At 33.1% G+C, this 13778-nt stretch overlaps 1 pseudogene; it reads left to right on the top strand.

Annotated features, from left to right (window-relative positions):
• The first annotated feature begins 1113 nt into the window (after window positions 1-1113).
• LOC124354190 lies at window positions 1114-12636 on the top strand (annotated as a pseudogene).
• The last annotated feature ends 1142 nt before the right edge of the window (window positions 12637-13778 follow it).

Below are 13778 nucleotides of genomic sequence, written 5' to 3' on the forward strand. Positions count from 1 at the left end.
TAATCTAGTAATATCTACTAGTAATCTAGTAGTAGCAACAAAATGTAATTTTCCAAGCCCAGTTTTAAGTATTTAAACTGTACAATGCATTGCCTTCAGATACAAAAGAATTAAGTAGAACTAATTTTAAGTGTTTAAAAACATTGTTACTCAAATCTTGCCTGTACAGTGTTAATGATTTTTATACTGTATTAAGAGACAATTTGGAATAGATTATTTTAGACAGATAGTTATTTGACGTTGTTATATGTATGTATATTACATCTTGACAATAAATGAGATTTGATTTGGAATAAAACTTTGTTGTAATAAAGACGCAGGCAATGTTTCATAAATACTTAATTAATAAATAGTTTTGAAGGGGTATTTTCAACAAGAAGATTCTTACAAAATGTTCAATCCCTGATAAAGACAACAGTAATAGAGCTTAAATTCAATAATATTCATATGCCATGATTATAATTCACGATTAACAGATCAACTTAGCCCTTTGCTTAGATATAAGACTCGTCAATGAAAGGTGTACGCCCCACTTCAGAGGTCCAAGAGCTGAAGACGGAGTCTGTGTCTGTGTATGATACTGACATCATACATCGCCTTCTTTATCAAATTCATAGGGGACAGAGCACGGAGCGTGCTTGTGCCTTAGAGGTCGAGTGAACAGTTTATAACTGTTACCTCGGGGCTCGGGCTAGGCAGATGCTAACATGGACCGAAACACAACAGTCCTCTCGTCGTGCTCGACCACTTTGAATTCTTCGTTGCTGTCAGATGCGTGGGAGAGGCACGGCAAGGATTCTTCGGGGAAGCTATACGATCTCCAAAATGGAATGAATGAATACTAAAGTTACAGAGGCCATAGCAAGTACTTCTCTGACTAAATATGGATTGCATAAGTGATACTGACTTCCAGTTCCTTCGTCAAGGATCAGTTCTTAAGTCACTTAATACGTATTGAACTTTTCAGGCAATGCTCACGTTGTCCGAAAACATCAATATTCACGGAGTGCCATAATTAAACGTCATCGCAATTTTCCCTAATACATTGCTCCAGTGCTACCAAGCTTTCAGCACTGCACCACGGTGCATGCCGCACTAGTACTGGTACAAATAATGGTACTGCTCCACCAGCAGCAAAATCAGGGCGGGGTGGGCAGGCTGGGCTGGCTGGAACAACTGAAGCGCGTAACACCAGACAGCTGCTGGCGGCTGTATGTAATTTGGTTTTTGAGAGCCCTCCTGTAGTGAGTGTTTCATGGAAGTGGTCTAGGGCGCCTACCCACCTCGGCGTTCAGGAGGGCGAACCCCTCTCAGTTCCTCGTCACTGGCCGATCTTCCATCAGAATATTAAACGTAAAGTTAATTCTGGGAGAATTCGGTGAATTTTAAAATTATTTTCATACTGTGACAGGAATGAAAACTATCTTTCCAGAAACAATTACATTTTGCCCATCCACCCTCAGTACATCTGTATAGCATTAATCTTTTTTCAATCCAGTAGTAAACTCCTTAATCTAAACCAAGTACGAGTACCTCATCCCAAGTACACAGGAACTCGTGTATAGCCTTGTGAGTCGGCCAATAGTTTAAGAGTAAAGTGTGTATTATTTTGAATTAAAGTGGTGCAGTTGATTTTTAGTTTAGTTAATTTGATTAAATTTTTAGAATCACATCCCTTTAAAATAACTTGTCTGAAAACAGAAGAATAAAGACCATGATGTTTTATTAATTTACTATAAATTGTAGGTATTTCAAGCAGGAGCAATATTGTGACAGATCCAAATAAAAACGGTTGGTTATAATACGAGTTTTATGAAAGATGACTGAAGGACAATCAGTTTTTTAATGGTTTATGACTAATGATCCTCCGCATTGACGGCCATCTTGGTTTTATGCCTTATCACTAGAGCGTTAAACCTTGACACTTTTAAGTTGTTCATTTTGGGTCGGGGAATCATGGGATATGTCTAATTTAAAATACATTTTAAAGGGCTAATTTGTATCAAAATTATTCTTAGTAAAAAAATATATTTTTATCGGTTATTCAGAAACAATGCTCAACATTTTTCTGAACTTTGACTTTTAAATACTCAGCATATATACAGTTTATTAGCAAACTAAACAAAGTTTTGTTGTTTATTAGGTTTGGTTATAAGGTATAATAATGAAATGTATTTGTCATGTCATTAAAAAAAACATCTAAAGGTCTCCAAGGATTCCAGGTTACTTTACTGGAGTGACATAATTTTATTAAAATATTACTTAGGAAAATTAATTAATTTATAATTAAAGAGCATATCATTCACTTCAATTATCTTTTTCAAAATATATACTGTAGCAATACCATTTACGTATTTTGGGCAATGTTCCTTTGGGCCTGATTGATATTGCCCTTAATTATTAAGTAAAAGGTTTAAATTCCTTGTAGAAAATTTTTTTTCTGTGTTTTGGAATTTATTTAATTTTATTATTTATAGATCGACGCTCCAGTTTCCGTCCTTAATAATGTCTAAAATATTAAAATCCGAAATAGGATGGTATATCAATAACAATGGTTTATAACTTATTAAAAAAAATAGTTTGTTATAGGGAATCTATATAAAATTATAATCAACTAGCTGTTTCCCGCGGCTTCGCACGCGTCTCTTAAGCTTTGCCCGTATATTTCTTTGCCTTCAAATAGTGTTTGGCTATTTAATAAACGTAACTGTGTCGTAATTGCAGTTCATAATGTGCAGGCGCTTTGATAACTGTTATATCTTGCAGTACAGCCTGGTGGTGAGTTACATCAATGGGCATTGCATATAAACCTTCTACATAGAAAAATACAAATTTTCATAGTGATCGGTCCAATAGTTTCTGAGTATATAAAGGACAAACACACAAACATTCATTTTTATATATTACTATAAGTGTAAAGAAATTTAAAATAGTAATTAAATTATAATTATATAAATATATTTTTTGTCGCATTATATATGTTTACAAAGAACAGCTGATTAAAAATTTGAAAAGACTCTTTCACTTAATAACATATGTTTGCTGCAATGCATTTCTTACGGGTATTTCTGTAACCAGTGGGGCGGAATCCTGAATCGGGAAAGGGATAAAAAGTATCCTATAACCTTCTACAGATCAAGACGAACAAATTAAAAAAAAAATTAGGCGAATCCGTCCAGCCGTTTGTGAGTGATGCTGTTACACACGAACAGTTTCATTTTTATATTATAGATTGTTATTAACAGATGGATGGATGGATGGTCGTATTTTTAACAATTCATTATCAAACGCTACATCTAAGTTGCTGAAATGAAACATGTATGGATTTGAGACGAGTTTGAATTTACAATGCAGTTTTAAAGTTTAGCCCCAAATGTTAAAATCGGAGCGTCAGATGCTCGGCCGCCACCTGACTGCCCTTTGGTCAAAAAGTTTACATTCCCGAGTTTGGAAGTTAACCACAAACTAATAAGTTGAGCTGCAACAACGAGAATTACATTATAATTTAACTTCTGCGTTCAGACATACAGAGAGAATCAATTACAAACAATAACTACCTGTTTTATGTCGATACAACGAAGCAAGTTCTTGGTTAAACTCAGTTAACGTTATAACAAGGTTTTGTGAGCTTGTCAATCACAACGCAACTTTGAAAATATATATATCTCGTTAATTTGTGATGCGATTCAGACCAACTTTTATACAATTTTGTTGAGTAAAAACTTTTTATGTGAAAAAATTGTTATTAAATAACAATGTTAACATTTTTTTCTTCACCAGGTGGTTAAAAAAATCGGTATTGATTTCGTTATGAAGCTCTTAAAATTATAATCTGGCACCAGCCCACGCTTGTTAATTGTTAGCGACATAAACACTGGAAGTTATAGTTTGTAAATTATTTACTATTTACAGTAAATATTAAAATAAACAAACTCAATTTTAATGACTTTCCTGTTATTGTAGCTCCGGTGGTCAGTTTGTGGTTAACCCAAACTCGGGTATCCGAGAATAGCGTTGCCCTCTTAACGGAACTAGCGCACAGTAATGAATTATGTTGACTATTTAAAATCAGCTCAGTGAAAAACTAGAGTTGAATCATCTCAACAAAAAAACTTGTTTATATCTGACATACTTATTTGTACTCTGTGGGTAATTGTATTTATATTTACAACATCGTATCACAGTGTATTGCTTTCAAAGTAAATTCTGTTCTTTATATTACACCTAACCAACCTGAAACCTGTTGCTTCATATATAAATGCACTGTGGTGTCATGTATAAATAATTTTTAACAAAAACATACATTGTTCAAGTATTTCAAGACAATTTTAATGAAAGGGAATTTCAATATAAAATGGCGGTTAATTGGTTAATTACTCCCTAACCGACCAATAATTTGTTCGAAGAAAACATTAACTATGCTCGTATATTTTTATAAACTAATTTTAATCTTCTAATTATAAGAACAATAAAATCAAATAATTGAGAGGTATACCAACTGTTCACAGTGAGGCCGAAATATTTCAAGAAAGCTAATTGTTTCAAATATGTATCCACGTGATGTAAACGGAAAAACTAACGTGATAGTCTATAGCAGATTCGGACTCCAAATGAATTAAAAAACTACTAGGATAGTTAAGTAGTTATCGGCAATGTAAATGATAAATGCAATGAGGTACCAAATTATCGAATTAGTAATTAGTAATCGAATGACATTAATTTTAATCATAGATAAATATACTGCTTATGTGGGTTTATTAATTGTCGAACTTATTAGTAAAACTCCTTGAAACAAAACCCATCAGTTTTGGGCTATCAAAACATGGTAAAAAATCCTGGCCCGTTAGGCTTATTTTTAGCATTTGGAGTTGAAAAGTTTTTCAGATGATTTTTTTCTTCTAAGAATTCCAAAAATCGTGTGAGACGAGAGTAAGCAGCGTTTATTCCTATCTTATTGTCATATTGTCAGTTTATATAACATGTACCTACGGGTAATTGCAAGGAAGCAAAAAAACATATGTAATCTGAATTGAACTAGATACTGCTAACCTTGATTACGAAATCTTGTAGAAGGTCAAGGGCACTACTCTATTCCAGCTCAACTAAAGATGTATCATAAATTATTCTATAGCAATAATTTCCTTGATGTGTAGCCTATTTAGTTTAATCAAAAGATTTTTGAAATCCAAAATTCTTTCTAGTGTTTAAAGTAATTTTAACCTTTTCTTATGAATTTGTTTCACTACAATAAAATAACGTTTGAGGTGATCAGTGATTAAAAGGGGACCGTTATAAACATATTAAAACTGTAACATTGTATAACGTTTAGTCGTTAAAAAAGTTGTGTTCTGATTTTTACACCTCAGTTTCATTAATAAATGTACTATATATTAATGTTATAATATTAGTCACAGTTCTTGCAGATCACAAAATGTGAAAGTCTAGGAAAAACCAACAAACTAATATTTTGTAAATAGCGCCTTTGAATTGTTTGCAGCAATCCACAGTTTGGTGTGGCATTATAATCGTATCGTAATTTTGTAGGCGCCAACATTAAAACAACATTTACACGACAGTCATAGCTTAATTAAAAATTACATTTGAACATTCACTTGTTTTTGTAATAATTTATACTAATGATACTGATAAGTTAGAATTAAATGTGACATAATTTAACGTGGCTTTATTTAACGATTTTTTAAATTTTTTTTATAAACATTCAATCAAGAAAACAAAAATCACCACTTATAAATTCAACTTTACATCTAGTAATAAACATAATTTATTAAATTTTGTAAATCAGAATAAATAAAAACTCTTGTTATGCAGCCAGTGCATGGATTGGAATTGATTTGTTTGTCTAGTTGACAGTAAAGGTCAGAAAAACAAACTGATAAATGGTTTTCAAAGATGGCACTGAAATGAAAGTCCCTCTGCTTACTCTAGTGTAGGGTCGAGTAAAATGACAAATACCACCACTTTACCGGCTTAGTCCCTAACCCCATTATCTGGTGGTGGGCATTCTTTGGTACTGACTGAACCTGCTAATACAAAACTATGTTGAAACTTTGTATTGATTGGTATAGTCAAACTCTATTGAACTTATGAAATTCTGTTTTGATATGTCTTGCAGATAATAAGAATTTTAAATATTATATAGCCCTGAACTGCGTACCTTCGTCAAACTGTAGTCATAACAATCTGACTTCTAGTAAGTAATCTTCTGGCGTCAGTAAGTATTAAAAGCAGGAATTGTCCATCTGGAGTTGTCCTAGTGTAAAATTTAAGAATACAGCACAATATACAATGAATAAATTAGTATTTATTTTTACTCTATATTGTACATGATTTCAAATATTAATTGACGAATTATATTATTTTTTCTCTTATATAGCATGATAATATACTGAGACATTCTGCTAATATTTAGTTATAGACTGATACGCAGGAAGGAGAGAGCCTAATTGCATTTCGCAACTGTCATTCTTAATATCTTGTTATCTTAGCCTAATATAACTATCATACAACCTAATATAACCTAACAACAACAGGTAACTTGTTTCAAAAAAGTGTAAAATACAATAAAATAATGTGTGAAAAATGTTGTATTTTTAACCCTTTCACTATCCTACTTTCGTTTCTACTGGACGTTGCATAACCAACCTATGCTTACATTTAAATTTTCCTTCTGACTCCTTGTGGGCCGTACCCCTGAGGAAGTAGTAGGTCACTGGATATGTGTTAAATTAGAAACTTTTTGTCCATTGAGTCTGTACGAGTATATAAAGTCTGTTCAAAACTAACATCAAGTCAGAGGCCCGGGTTCGTGTCCCGGCAGAGCAAGTACTTTGTGATTCGATGTTTAATGGAATTAAATTAGGCTATAATACAAATATAATGAATGTTAATAAAAGTCGTTTGACAGGTGTTTGGTCTTCGGATCATATGTTAGTTTGGTAATTTAAACACATACGTAAAATAAATGGTCATATACAAAATAATTGAATCGTAAATAGAAAAGGCTCTGTGGTGTGTGGTGTAGCAACACACGCTTCAAGCAAACATCTGGTCTGAACTAACCAAAGTTTACGTTAATGAACAATCTGTTAGGAAATATTTAAAGAGAAATGGATATATAAACCACTGTAACATACTATATATATATATATATATATATATATATATATATATATATATATATATATATATATATATAAATTGGCAAGTGGCAGGAAACTATTGCTTTTAGTTTTATGGTAATCGGTAAAGCCTACTGAATTTCCAATAACCAGAGCCTTACAGTTCTGGTATATAACGGTATATTAGGTTAAGGTAACAAGATAATAAGAATGGCAGTTACGAAATGCAATTTGGCTCTCTCTCTTTTCCTTATCGGTATATAACTAAATATTGGCAATATGACTAAGTATATTATTTCGCTATAGAGGGAATAAATAATTTAATTCGATACTTAACATTTGAAATCATGTAAAATATAGAGTACAAATAAAGACTAATACATTCTTTGTATTTTGTGCTGTGTTCTTAAATTTTAAAATATTCTTTAGAGCTATCAGACGATCTATATCTTATGAATCTGGAGCCAATTCAAAGGTACGGGAAAACAATTATAAATCTGTCACGTCAAAAAGTAGACCTTATCGCACAAAGATGTTTATAACCATATTTGTCTATGGCCAATGTCGTATCACATGTTATTTTGGGACTATCATATAAAACTACAAGCATAATAAAGTGGGGGGGGGGGGAAAACTAGTTCGTAATAGATGCTCTAAAGTTTTATTTCAATAATATGAATGAGGATCTCGCCATTTAAATTGTATGTATTGGAACGGTATAAATCCTGTAAATAATATTATGACGTATTCAACTCCCAATTTTGATAAAGTTGCACAAATCCGTCTTTATGTCCGTTTATTACAATCGCAGGCGAAATTAAAATACTGATAACCATATTCGGTACAAAATTTAGAAGCATCAGTGTCTTAAACAACTTGGCACCTTAATGAACCATTTAAATCTTAGGCAGTCAATAAGAGTTTGTGATTTTTGTTCATCTGCTGACCTCAAAAAAAGCCTTTAAAATTATCCCATTACAACTCCTCAGTTGTATGATATCTGTACATATTAAAGCTGTAAACAGCTTAAACGTAATAACCCAAAAGTATCATTATCCGATGGATATCAGTCCTGGATGAAAATATGCTTTGTGAACTGGATAACGATCGAAATTAACTACATGTTATCATTCCCATTAATTCAAACATTCAACTTGAATAACGCAATTCCTAATATTGATGACGCACTGAAGGTGCTACTTGAAAATGATATTTCCATCACCAAGCTCTAAAGATTCTATAATGTCCTGTGATGTGGAGGAATCTAAACGTTAGTGGAACATATCGGGTGTTCAAACACATGGACTAGAAGGACTTGATTTGTCCAAGGGTATCGTCTGTGGTGTTATATTTAACTATATAAAATAAAAGTATTGCAAAATAAAAACCTCTAACACAAACAAATGAGAAATTATAAATATCTTATTTTGCCAACGGTCGAGGGACATTTCCGTGTCCACCGGCACTAAAATTGATTAAGAGGGCCTTGGTATTATAGATGTGGAAGGCACAACATATGACCCAAATCGTCACCCTAAATTTTAATTTGGACCCCACCTCAACCTTCCCCTGAACTCCCGGCACACAAGAATCATACGTGGTTAAAACACATAAATGTCTGAACAGAGAACAAGAGAAAATTAGTGTATTAAACAGTGTTTTTATTGGGATAGATATACTTAAACAATTTTATCCCTATAATATCGCTATAGATTGGACAATGTATACAGGAACTTTAAAATTAGAAAAAATTTTTAAAGTTTCTGCATAGGAAAAAATATGAGGTATGGCACGATGATGTAATTATCCAAAACCACAATTGCGGTACTAGCAGTGACGCGCATAATACATTGCTGAGCCAAACAATTATAAACGATTGCAGACATTTTGGCCAACCATGTTAGAGTATTACCAAGTCCGGATCTTGCCTTTGATCTTACTAAATATAGCCGGAAACTTTCTAACCTCTGTCAAACCTTTTCTAGTCTTGGATGTTCCTCATCGGAGATTGTCATTACTCCGTCTTCCTCAGGCAAGGCCCAAACGAGACTCTTACTTCAAAGTGCCTATTTCTACTCCCTCGCATCACGTGGTAGATGCCGAAGGAGGTTCAGGTGAGCTACCTACAACAGTGTTTGCATTGGCATGTTTTTCTCTTTAATTTTAAAAATTTAAACTCTAAAGACACCTGGAGTCTTTCCTAAGTCTTTTGGAAATTTCGGCGCGTGTATGTTCATGTGTGAACTGTCCTATCATGAAAGAGCTGGGTAGGAGGTTGTTGCACCAAACAAGTGAAGACAAAAATCAGGTGAAAGATGACGATATAAAATTTTAATATGGTCAAGGAACTATATGAATCTGGTTTGTTTGAAATTCAAACTCCCTCATATTTTCTCGCTTTCGACCAGGAGCTGACAAATAGGACCTTGATGCGTATCCCCAGTGAAGGATGGTTCAGGATGAGCAAAGAATGGGGTCGTGGCGAGAGATATATTACTTCCCCCACACCCCCTTTATTGAGGAGGGAATGCAGGTTACTACATCACCATGCTCACTAAGAAGAAAGGGAAGGCAGTAGGCTGCGGAATCTCGTTACGTGAAAGGCTCGCAACAACACTTCAAAGCACAGGCAAGCCCCACCCACTCGATCAATCATTCTCCATAGTAAACAATACATATCGATCATGCTGATATCCAACAATTTAGACATTTTGTTGTTGACGCGGCTGAATGTCAATTAGGATACTCAGAAGATGAGGTGGGGACAAATGGTTTATTTTGTCGGCCCAGTTGTAAGGTCTGACTGGCAGGACATTGCGTCGGTTTCACAGTGTGGGACAAAACTGACATATCCCCGGCAAGTTGACGGGTGATGTCCGCCCGGGCGATTGTGATTCATTGTTTTAATGAACTGAGAATAGGTATATTGCCATTCATACAAATTTACATGAATGTAATAAAAAGTCGTTTGCGTATTTTTGGTCATTCCGATCATATGTTAGGTTAGGTTTATTATTTAAAAGTATGCTGTTAGCTGCTCCGGCCTCATACAAAAGTAATTGAATCGTAACACAGTCGGGCTGTAGTGGTTGTAATGGTGCCCCCATAAGTGAAGTGAGAGATCGGGTTCGAGTCGGGCAGTGCAAAACTTTTTGCGAAATTCCCAATGTTTTTATTCAAAATTATATATATATATATATATATATATTATATATATATTATATATAAAATTTTAAATATTATATATATATAAAACACAACACCCACACACCACAAACACCCACCCCACACAACCCCCAATGAAATATAAATATATACGTCTTAATAACCATTGAATCGCAAAAGTAATTTTGCAATGCCGGGACTCGAAGGATGCTCATCATTGCCCGGGGTGAAGTGCTACCATCTACCCCACACAGCCCTTTTTTTACTTTTTACGATCAATTATTTTGTATTAGGCCTATCTAACCAACTATTGGTAAAACACTAGACCTGTCCCAAATAACCAGTACAAGGAATAATTTGTAGGTGAAACTAAAGACGTTGTGCTGGTAGTAGGTAAGCCCCGCACGGCCCAAAGGACCGAGCCAGATGGCGGCCCATGAATTATGCAACCTGTAAACATCGGCTCCGAAGTCACACCAACCATAACTCCTTTGTTTGGTCGGCCCCGGAAATTTGGTAAAATACATAAAATCGTATCAGTATGTTGTTTTTAGCTAAGAATCAATCAGTGTGCGGGCTTGAAATTTGTTTTATATAGAAATGAACAAAAGTAAACGTTTTAAAGATAAAATATTGGGAACATACTTGGGATAGATTATCAGTTATGTCAAATTTTTCAAACGCAAGGAGATCTAAAGCGCGAACCGGTTCTAACATATAAACAATTTGCCACGATGATCACTTGTGAAATCGAGTAGTCTATTGAATTGCGGCTATATAAACTCTAAACCATGTTTAGTAATAAGCGACCCTCAACCAGCTAAACCCTAAAAAAGACAGCTAAGTTTGGCTTCCCAATAAAAATGGATATTATTCCAACGATATATAATGATCTGGGATAATGATTACGATCTTTAAAACATTATCTTTAGCGATGTAAAGGAATAAATTGTCCCTAAATTAATATTAAATCTTAGGAATGTGGGTGAGTTGTTGACCGGAGTTTATTGTAAAATGTGTAAATTCAATAACAAAAATGCTTATATTTTACAGCGACTTACAGGATACATTGTTTAAAATTTCATACTAATCACGTCACCATAATACAATCTATTTTAGACATAAAACATATTTTTGGTAAAAAACAGTACAAAGCTTAAAAGTATAATAACGTTCACTCATAGTGAAATGAGGTGCTTCCTTAAGTGACGTTTCAAATGGGTTTTAAGCCATTTAAGGTCACAAGGGAGACCGTTGTACAATATGGACCAAACATGGGGATATACCATGAGAAAGAAGAAAAGAAGAAAAAAAAGAAAGAAAAAAAAATAAAAAAAAAAAACAAGGAAGAAAAGAAAAAAACAAAAAAACAAAAAACAAGAAGATAAAAAAAAAAGAAGAAAAGAAAAAAAAAAAAAAAAAAAAAAAAAGAAGAAAAAAAAGGAGAAAAAGAAAAAAAGTAAACAAAGGAAAATGAAAAAAAAGAAAAAACAAAAAAAAAAAAAAAAAAAAAGCAATAAAAAAAACCAAGAAAACAAAAAAAAAAAGGAAGAAAAAAAAAAACGGAAAAGAAAAAAAAAAAGAAAAAACAGGAAAAAGCGAAAAAAAAACGAAAAAAAAAGACAAAAAAAAGAAAAAAACAAAAAAAGAGAAAAAAAAAAAAAAAAAAAAGAAAAAAAAACATGAAAAGTAACAAACAAAAAAAACAAAAAAAAAACAAGAAAAAAAGAAAATCAAGGGGAAAAAAAAAAAAGAGAAAAAAAAAAAAAAAAAACAAAAAGAAGAAAAGAAAAAAAAAAAAACAAGAGGGAAAAAGAAAATAGAAAAAAAGAGAAAAAAAAACAAAAATGAGAAAAAAGAAAGAAAAAAAAAAAAAAAACAGCAAAAAAAGAAGGAAACAAAAAAAAAAAAAAAAAAAAGAGGAAAAAAAAAAAAAAGAAACAGGGAAAAAAAACGAAAAGGAAAAAAAAAAAAATAAAAACAGACAAAAAAGAAGAAGAAAAAAAAACACAAAAAAGAAAGAAAATAGAGGGAAAATAAAAAGGTGAAGGAAAAAGTAGCAAAAAAAAAATAAAACAAAGAAAAAAGAAAAAAACAAAAAGAAAGGAAAAAAGAAAAAGAAAATAAAACAAGAAAAAAAAAAAAAAAAAAAAAATAAAAAAAGAAGAAGTGGAAATAAAAAAAAAAGGAAAAAAAGGAAAAACAGAAAAAGAAAGAAGCAAGAAAAAAAAAAAAAACAAAGAAAAAAAAAAAAAAAAAAAAAAAAAAAAAAAAAAACAACAAAAAAAAGAGGAAAAAAAGAAGGAAAGGGGAAAAATAAAAAAAAAAAGAGAAAAAGAAGTCGAAAAAGAGATAAAAAAAAACAAAAAAAAAACGATAAAAAAAGGAAGAGATGATAAACTAGAAAAAAGACAAGTAAATAAAAAAACAAAAGAAAAAAAGACAAAAACAACAAATAGAAAAAAAAAGAAAAAAAGAAAACACTACGTAAGAGAAAAACACAAAAAATGGAAAAAAAAGAAAAAGGGAGAAACAACGAAGAGAAAAAAAAGTACAAATGAATAAAAAACAAAAACAAGGAAAGAAAAAAAAGGAAAAAGAAAAGAAGATAAAAAGGGAAATAAAAGAGCGTAAAGAAAGAAAGAAAAAAGAAAGGAACAAAAAGAAAAAAGCAGACAAAGAAAATTAGGAAAAACAAAAAAAAAAAGACACAAACAAAAACAAAACCCCATCGACCAATCTCACCTCACATTGTTAAAGTGAAGTTGGTTCACACTGCCGCGCAGATTGCGGTAAAACGATTCTGCCCGATGCACAGCATATTGCAGGATACGTGGTCCCGCTGGAACGTAACATTGTTTATAAGCAGCCCAGTCTGCAACTCCCACGGCATCAGGTAGGAGTTGGCAGCATCTGAAAGGGTGACACGTCGATCTCTTCGACAGAGCGGTAAACAAATCGAATGCCGATGTTTTGCATTCTTTGCCTGTTCAGGATTCTGTTGAGCAACTATGCCGACCGAGGACACAACCAGAACTCACCCAATTGGACCCGACCGACTGGTCACGACGGTTAACGGGCATTGCGAAGGCTGGATCACAAGCGATAGTGCTTCCGCAGTTTCCCGTGCAACTGAGACACCAAACCGGACAAAGGTCAGAAAAACCCCCAGCACTGTCCGGACAATGCCAAGCGTCTTATACAGTGATCATTACAGTCAAGTTTTTTCGATGCCCAAAATTCGCTCGTGCCACGTTTGCTACTCTTTGATACATGCACCCTGCGTTGTGTGCTTATTTAGAGACGTTGCATTTATAGCGCTTCGTTAAAAGACCATGTCTCCCCCTTTCCACACTCGCCTGGCCTACCAAATTGAAATCATTAGCAATAGCTCTCCCAACCCCATTTTAAAAATAGAAGCAATGGCCTCATCGGCCCAACGAAGGTCTTTGCAGTGGCGAACAGTTGTCCAAG

Source organism: Homalodisca vitripennis, chromosome 1 (assembly GCF_021130785.1).
Source record: "Homalodisca vitripennis isolate AUS2020 chromosome 1, UT_GWSS_2.1, whole genome shotgun sequence".
Lineage (NCBI taxonomy): Eukaryota > Metazoa > Arthropoda > Insecta > Hemiptera > Cicadellidae > Homalodisca > Homalodisca vitripennis.